Genomic DNA, 8,402 nt, shown 5'->3' with positions numbered 1-8,402 from the left:
AAGCTATATATATATATACAACATGTTTTGTTTGGTTGTTTCGTTTTTGTATAAAGCCTCACACAATATCTATATTAAGCGAGTTTGTTTTAACATGACATACATATTAATTCATTTTACCAGGCCTTATTCCACACAACTCCGTGAATTTCCCGTGGAGCCAGCCATTCAAACAAAAACAAAACGAAACAAAACAAAACAAAACAAAAAACATTATTGCCAACAGCATTTGGTGTTCCCAGGCGGTCACCCATCCAAGTACTAACCAAACCCAACGTTGCTTAACTTCGCTGATCGGACGAGAAGCGGTGTTCTCAACGTGGTATGGCCGTTGGCATGAGACTGCCTACACATTGTGGCTAATAACCACTCTTTTTAAGTCATCGCGGCAGGATACGGACCTGCTTGTGGTGTCTTAATGGTAATTGTATCCTAACATATTTTTGTCTCCTTGCATGGATATTTAACATCGTTTATTCAGGTCTTGGGTTTATGTTCTTTCGCCATTTACAGACATTTTACATCTACCTACTTCCTCAGCCTGCCCTGCCAATTTCTAATGAATTTGTGGATTTTCTTTTGTAATACAAACATGTGTGTGCTCATCTGCTCTTCAGTGTTTTATGATATTTGTCTCATCTGTCCTGCTTTATGATACTTTTACAAAGAACATGAACAAATGCTTCTATTTTAGAGAAGATATGGGATCCAGGTTTCGGAGCCGTAAAACCAACCGTCGTGATTGGTGGACGAGTTGCCAGGTTGCAGCTTCTGTACCGTGCCGGCACATAAATAGGTTCGGCTCAAGCGGCGGCAGCATCATTCCCCCGTGACTGTCTGAGCGTCTCTCATCACCTTGGTTGGTTCATCATCATCATGGTAGAAGCAAAGCCTACCAAGAAGGGCTGCGGCTGCTGCTGCTGCTGCTGCTGTGGTGGCCACCACCAGGAAACCTCGCGTCCAGGTTGCTCACCCGAAAACTAGTCAAATGGTTCTAGCCGCGGTCGCAGCACTCAAAGACCGTAAGGGCTCGTCTCTACAAGCAATCAAGAAGTACGTTGTTGCCAACAACAAAGTCGAGGCTGCCAAGATCGCCATTTACATCCGAAGATTTCTCAAGAAAGCAGTGGCTGACGGCATTCTTGTTCAGACCAAGGGAAGTGGAGCTAGTGGATCATTCAAGCTGGCCGTAGCAGAGAAGAGGGCCGTTTCTAACTCCCAGAAAGCCACCACAACCAAGAAACCATCTACAGCAGCAAAGAAGGCCGTGGTAACTCCCAAGAAAGCCGCCACAAGCAACAAACCACCTACAGCCTTGAAAAAGAAGCAGCAGCAGCTTGTTGTTGGGAACAAAAAGCCCAAAATAAAGAGAGCTTCAAATCTCCCAACCACCCAAGGCAAAGAAAGCTGTCAAGAAAACAACAAAGGCAAAATAAACGACGACATGCAAGCAGCATGAATACACATGACAATAAACATCCAGGCCTCCCCCCTCAGTGGAGGGGCCTCATATGATTCCAAAAAGAGTTTTAGTTTTGTACACAAATAAATCATTACTTTTGGGGTAGATTTACTCTGTATATTATATATATATATATATATATATATATATATATATATATATATATATATATATATATATATATATATATATATATATATATATATATCATGGGTGAGGTGATATGGTACCAAAGTTTTGGGTAAGGTGATTGACATTTACACAAGATAAAACACGAACCAATGGGAATAAAAACATAAGAATGGAAGTAACTGCAGAAGGCCTATTGGCCCATAACACAAGCACTTCCTCTTGATGCTTCTATATTGGTTCAGGAGTCTTGAAGCTATAATAATATATATATATATATATATATATATATATATATATATATATATATATATATATATATATATATATATATATATATATATATATATGCACACAAAACTAAATAGTCTTGTTAGACAAATTGCCCCTATTAGAGGCAAGTTGACTAACAAGCCGAATGACTGGCAATTGTTTTGAATTTGAGTTAAATCTAACATAGAAATGTAATCAAACCTAACCTAACCTATGCTAACCCAAGCTAAGCTAAGCTAACCTAACCTAAGCTAACCAAGCTAAGCTAAGCTAACCTAACCTAACCTAGCTAACCTAACCTAACCCAGCAATTCATGATCTTAATATAATACTGTTAATTGGATAAACCAATTTGGAAAGAAATGTTCGAAAATAACAAAATTAACTGTGCTTGTTAGGAAAATTGGGCCTTGCATACTTGTCCCAATAGTGTGGTTCTCGCTTTTAGGTACGACATAAACGTATACCTAAGTTGAGAGAGAAAAAGATTCGCACTCAAACATGCATATCGATTGCCAGTCCTGAATTCTGGGTAGATATTCGTGTCCTCCCTTTTCATTTACCATCATTTGGATACTATCAAAACAGCTCTGAGAAGGATAAAATGAATAAAACGGGTAGCTCACTCATGTAAAAAGGAAGAGTTGGGAAAGATCTCTCTCTCTCTCTCTCTCCCTCCCTCACACCCCCCCCCCCCCCACCAATGATCCTGCTCTGCTAGTATATAACGTAACAAACCTTCCCCCCCCCCCCCCCCCAATCAGAGTCCCTTTAAGCATGCGAGGATAAAAAATAGATTTCATAAGACCCAATGTGCTAGCTGATATCAAAACAATTTATGTTATCGTCTATTAAGCCCTTCAGTAAAAAAGTATAGGGACCTAATTAGGTCCCGTTTTGAGGTGGTGGTGGGTGGAATCGATGGATTAGCCAAGCTCTTATCCGCCGAATCCGTAGAGGGTACGACCCTGGCGCTTCAGAGCGTACACCACGTCCATGGCAGTGACGGTCTTCCTCTTGGCGTGTTCCGTGTAGGTTACAGCATCACGGATGACGTTCTCGAGGAACACCTTCAGGACGCCACGGGTCTCTTCGTAGATGAGACCCGAAATACGCTTGACGCCGCCACGACGAGCTAAGCGACGAATAGCGGGCTTGGTGATGCCCTGGATGTTGTCACGTAGCACCTTACGATGACGCTTGGCGCCACCCTTTCCGAGTCCCTTGCCTCCCTTGCCGCGTCCAGTCATGGTGTTGTAGTTGTGTGAATCGAATTGACGAATGCCCGCACGATTTCCCGACTATATCCCATCAAGCGGACGTACTAGTAGCATTGCAACTCCTGCCTGCCCTTACTTTACGCTTGTGGTCGAGTAGACACGGCTTTCTCACAACGCTTTCAAACTGCAGTTGCCTACTCGTCTGTTTCACGTCCCTGTGAAATGACTTTTGCACAAATCCAAAAAATAGAGCAAAATCAGCAGATAATAGTGATTGAGGTGAGCCGCCTGTTGGCTGCAGCCAGAGGAAGGAGGGGAGGGGCAACGGGGTGACGTAGGCGAGTCGAGCAGCCAATGGCGCTCGAGCAAGCGCCTCGAGACGGCGTATATAAGCAAAAATTTTCGGCGCCGGCCATCACAAACCACAGTTGTTCACCATGGCTCGCACCAAGCAGACTGCTCGCAAGTCCACGGGAGGCAAGGCTCCTCGTAAGCAGCTGGCCACCAAGGCAGCACGCAAGTCTGCTCCTGCCACAGGGGGTGTGAAGAAGCCTCACCGTTACAGGCCCGGAACGGTCGCCCTGCGTGAGATCCGTCGTTACCAGAAGAGCACCGAGTTGCTCATCAGGAAACTTCCCTTCCAGCGTCTGGTGCGCGAGATTGCCCAGGACTTCAAGACAGATCTTCGCTTCCAGTCGTCTGCCGTCATGGCTTTACAGGAGGCATCCGAGGCTTACCTGGTCGGTCTCTTCGAGGACACTAACCTCTGTGCCATCCACGCCAAGCGTGTCACCATCATGCCAAAGGACATTCAGCTTGCTCGCCGTATCCGTGGAGAGCGTGCATAAGCTAAATCGACCACCCTAGTATACACCAAACTCGGCCCTTCTCAGGGCCAAAATATCCTTCTAAGGAGATTTCAGACATTCCTAGCATCAGTCATATGAATTAACCTTCATCTACACATATAATAAATAAATAAAATTAAAAAATAAATAAATACACTAATTTAGGTGTCATACATACACGTGATATCAATAAATCAAGTCATTTGTAGTACAACCTGTTCTCTTACAAACAAAACGCCGTCGCTTTTCGCTCTTATGCACTGTCAAGGATCACCCACCCCCCCCCCCCCCCCCAAAATAAAAATTGTCATACTGTACTAGAAATAAAAGCAGCTTGTATAAGTGACATACTGTCCAGTCCTGTTTTATTCTGTTTTCGGTCCTCTGGCTTAATCTGTTAAGTTAGGAGATGACATTTTAAATTAACCGTTTTCTTGACATTTTCAAACCTAAGAGGGTGGCCTGCATAGTAATCCTAATGTGGAACATAACAATGAATCTCTAATCTCTAGAAAAAAGATACCGAGTGCTTATATGTGTTGAGAGAGAGAGAGAGAGAGAGAGAGAGAGAGAGAGAGAGAGAGAGAGAGAGAGAGAGAGAGAGAGAGAGAGAGAGAGAGAGAGAGAGAGAGAGAGACACACACAGACAGACAGACAGACAGACAGACAGACAGACAGACAGACAGACAGACAGACAGACAGACAGACAGACAGACAGACAGACAGAGACTGAGAGAGAGAAACACACACAGACAGTTTCATAAATATTCTCATTTTATAGCTATTTGCTTTCAGTGACAGAGGTTTTTGTTATAATAGTATTGGTGTCTAACACTCACAATCTCTTTAGAAATTAAAGTGTGGCTCCAATGGAGCCGAGTTTGTTGGTTTGAGGCCAAGCCACCACCACAGGGCAGTAAGCCGTTTACTTGGAGGAGGTGTACTTGGTGACGGCCTTAGTGCCCTCAGAGACGGCGTGCTTGGCCAGTTCTCCGGGCAACAGGAGCCTTACAGCCGTCTGGATCTCCCGACTGGTAATGGTGGAACGCTTGTTGTAGTGGGCCAGGCGAGAAGCCTCGGCGGCGATGCGCTCGAAGATGTCGTTCACGAACGAGTTCATGATCGACATGGCTTTGGAAGAGATACCAGTGTCGGGGTGGACCTGCTTCAGCACTTTGTAGATGTAGATGCTGTAGCTCTCCTTCCTCCTGCGCTTCTTTTTCTTATCGCCCTTGGCAATGGCCTTCTGGGCCTTTCCGGCCTTCTTGGCAGCCTTTCCAGATGCCTTGGGTGGCATGATGATGCTCGTGCTGGCTGGCGTTGCGATACAATAATGAACTTTTGCGCGAGTCGAGCTTTCCTTTTATATCCCGCTCGCGACTCAGCTCAGAGCGGGTCGCGTGGCGGAGCGCGCTGATTGGTCAGTGGCGGACTCCCTTGATCCTGAGCGGGGTATATAACACGAAGCTCGATCTGCGGGCCGGCATTAAAACACCACAAACCCACAACAGCAGCAGTAATGTCAGGACGCGGCAAGGGAGGCAAAGTGAAGGGCAAGTCAAAGTCTCGCTCCAGCAGGGCCGGACTTCAGTTCCCCGTGGGCAGAATTCACCGTCTGCTGCGTAAGGGCAACTACGCCGAACGCGTCGGTGCTGGCGCTCCTGTCTACCTAGCAGCCGTCATGGAATACCTCGCTGCCGAAGTTCTGGAGCTCGCCGGTAACGCCGCACGTGACAACAAGAAGACCCGTATCATCCCACGTCACTTGCAGTTGGCCATCCGCAACGACGAAGAACTCAACAAACTTCTGTCTGGCGTAACCATTGCACAGGGAGGTGTTCTTCCAAACATTCAGGCAGTTCTTTTGCCAAAGAAGACAGAGAAGAAGTAAGCACTTCTGCCACCCACCACGACAAATACCATAACCAGGCTCCATCCGGAGCCACACACACTTTAATAGAGAGATTCAAGTAGACAATCAACTTTCAAACATTAATAATAACATTTATATTGATTTCATTTGGAATGTGTACATAACAAACAAACAAAACAAAATTATAGGGGATATTCAGCATCACTTGGAATATTAACCAATCATATAAATCCAATATATATTTTATATTTTACTTTAAGCGAGGAATTCATATTCTATCAATTTTAATCATACAAATGAACAAAAGCAATTCTTCACTAGACGTAATAAATGAATAAATGATCAAGGTTTTAATGTGTTTCATGAATATATATATATATATATATATATATATATATATATATATATATATATATATATATATATATATATATATATATATATATATATATATATATATTTAATACTTGTGAACCAGAATATGTTTGAGCAGCAGCGATCGTGCCTGCCATTGGCCGAAGTGCAACAATTCAAATAATTTAAAGGGCCTGCTCGGGTATATAAGAGAGGCTGGGAGACTGGGGCCGGTGGTGGGTGATGGGTGATGAGTGATGGTGTGGTGTGGTGTGGTGTGGTGTTGTTAAGAGTTGATTTACGGCCGGCCAGCCAGCCAGCCAGCCAGCCAGCCAGCCAGCCAGCCAGCCAGCCAGCCAAGCCAGCCAGCCAGCCAGCTGCAGCCAAGGCAGGGCAAGGCAAGGCAATAACAGGACAGGACAGGACAGGCCAGGCAAGGCAAGGCAAGGCAAGGCAAGGCAAGGCAAGCAGGCAGGCAGGCAGGCAGGCAGGCAGGCAGGCAGGCAGGCAGGCAGGCAGGCAGGCAGGCAGGCAGGCAGGCAGGCAGCAGGCAGGCAGGCAGGCAGGCAGGCAGGCAGGCAGGCAGGCAGCCAGCCAGCCAGCCAGCCAGCCAGCCAGCCAGCCAGCCAGCCAGCCAGCCAGCCAGCCAGCCAGCCAGCCAGCCAGCCAGCCAGCCAGCCACTCCCACTTTGTATTTATATGCATTCAATTTATATTCAAACATTATATATGTTAAGGGCCTTGTTTTAGTGTTTATTTTAAAAATGACAAACATCGAGTCATTTTACCAGTCCTTTAGCGTTAACGGTGATGCATTTTAAAACTGAACATAAATCGCCTTTTCTGGATATATCAAATATCGAATCCGCTTAATGTGCCTACAATTCAATCATTCAAAAAATACATAATTTACATCAAGCCTTTTCATAGAACAGACAATAAGATTTGTAGATGCAAAAAAAAAAAAAAATCCTTTAAGTTATCAATACAATGTGAGAAAACTTTACTTTTATAACTAAAGTTGCACAATTATACCAACTTCTATGGTGGCTGGGTGGTAAGGTGTGTGGCTGGTGTTTTGGAAGTCGCGAGTTCAAACGACCCAATGGGAATAATACTTTTTTTTTTTGCCATACAATCTTCCTAATACTATTATGTAGGTTTGTGTGTGTTTTTTTTTATTCATTCTTTGGTTTTATAGATGACATACATATTGACTCCTTTTACCGGTCCTTAATTAGGCTCTGGGGAAGCAATGGTGGTGGTGGTGGTGGTGGTGCATTTAAAACTAAACCAAAAATCACCAGTTCTGGACGCGTCAAATATCATATCCGCTTAATGTGTCTACAACCTAATTACTTAAAACTACACTATTTAATTCATTCATATCATGTGCATATTGGTCATTATGCTCATACAACCGACATCAAAATTTATTTTCATTATTAGAATCATACATTTCATCAAGTAATACAGATACAAAGAGATTTTCTTTCTGAGAAGACCGTTAGTATTGGCTGGCTGGCAGGCAGGCAGGCAGGCAGGCATTTGAGGGTTATTATTTCGCCTGTTGATTGGGGGGAGGGTTGATGTGTTAGGGGGTTTTCGGTTAGGTGTGGTGGTGGTGATTGGTGGTGAGTGGTAGTGGTGGTGGTGGTGGTGGTGGTGGTGGTGGTGGTAGTAGGTGGGAGTTGGGGGGGGGGGGGGGGGGGGGGGGGGAGGGAAGGGGAGGGGAATGATGGTCTGTGGATTCCTTCTCCGTACCCTTTACATATAAGCAAAAATATGCCTTCCTGTGGGTATAGAAACATTAACACAAATTATATCAGTAACTGATATTGTAGCCTTTTAAACAGAAAAGATTTGTACATACAAATACTTTTTAATTATCATTTATTTGTGGAAATGGCATTTACGTCATTAAATTGATACCTCAGCATCAAGCTAGTGTCCTGCAGCAGTGGTCCAGTGGTAAAGTGTATATAAGTGATGCGTATTCTTGGAGTTGCGAGTTCAAACCCGGATTAAGCTATATATATATATACAACATGTTTTGTTTTGGTTGTTCGTTTTTGTATAAAGCCTCACACAATATCTATATTAAGCGAGTTTGTTTTAAACATGACATACATATTAATTCATTTTACCAGGCCTTATTCCACACAACTCCGTGAATTTCCCGTGGAGCCAGCCATTCAAACAAAAACAAACGAAACAAAACAAAACAAAACAAAAAACATTAT

At 44.1% G+C, this 8,402-nt stretch overlaps 1 non-coding gene across 1 annotated transcript; it reads right to left on the bottom strand.

Moving 5' to 3' along the window:
* Positions 1–217: 217 nt before the first annotated feature.
* Positions 218–336, bottom strand: LOC138361568 (5S ribosomal RNA). Its single transcript, XR_011227033.1, has one exon. It is a non-coding gene; the product is annotated as a 5S ribosomal RNA (ribosomal RNA).
* Positions 337–8,402: the final 8,066 nt, after the last annotated feature.

The sequence above is a fragment of the Procambarus clarkii genome, unplaced genomic scaffold, assembly GCF_040958095.1.
Source record: "Procambarus clarkii isolate CNS0578487 unplaced genomic scaffold, FALCON_Pclarkii_2.0 HiC_scaffold_487, whole genome shotgun sequence".
Classification (NCBI taxonomy): Eukaryota; Metazoa; Arthropoda; class Malacostraca; order Decapoda; family Cambaridae; genus Procambarus; species Procambarus clarkii.
Note: the sequence above shows the minus strand (reverse complement) of the source record. Positions and strands in the feature narration are given on the sequence as shown.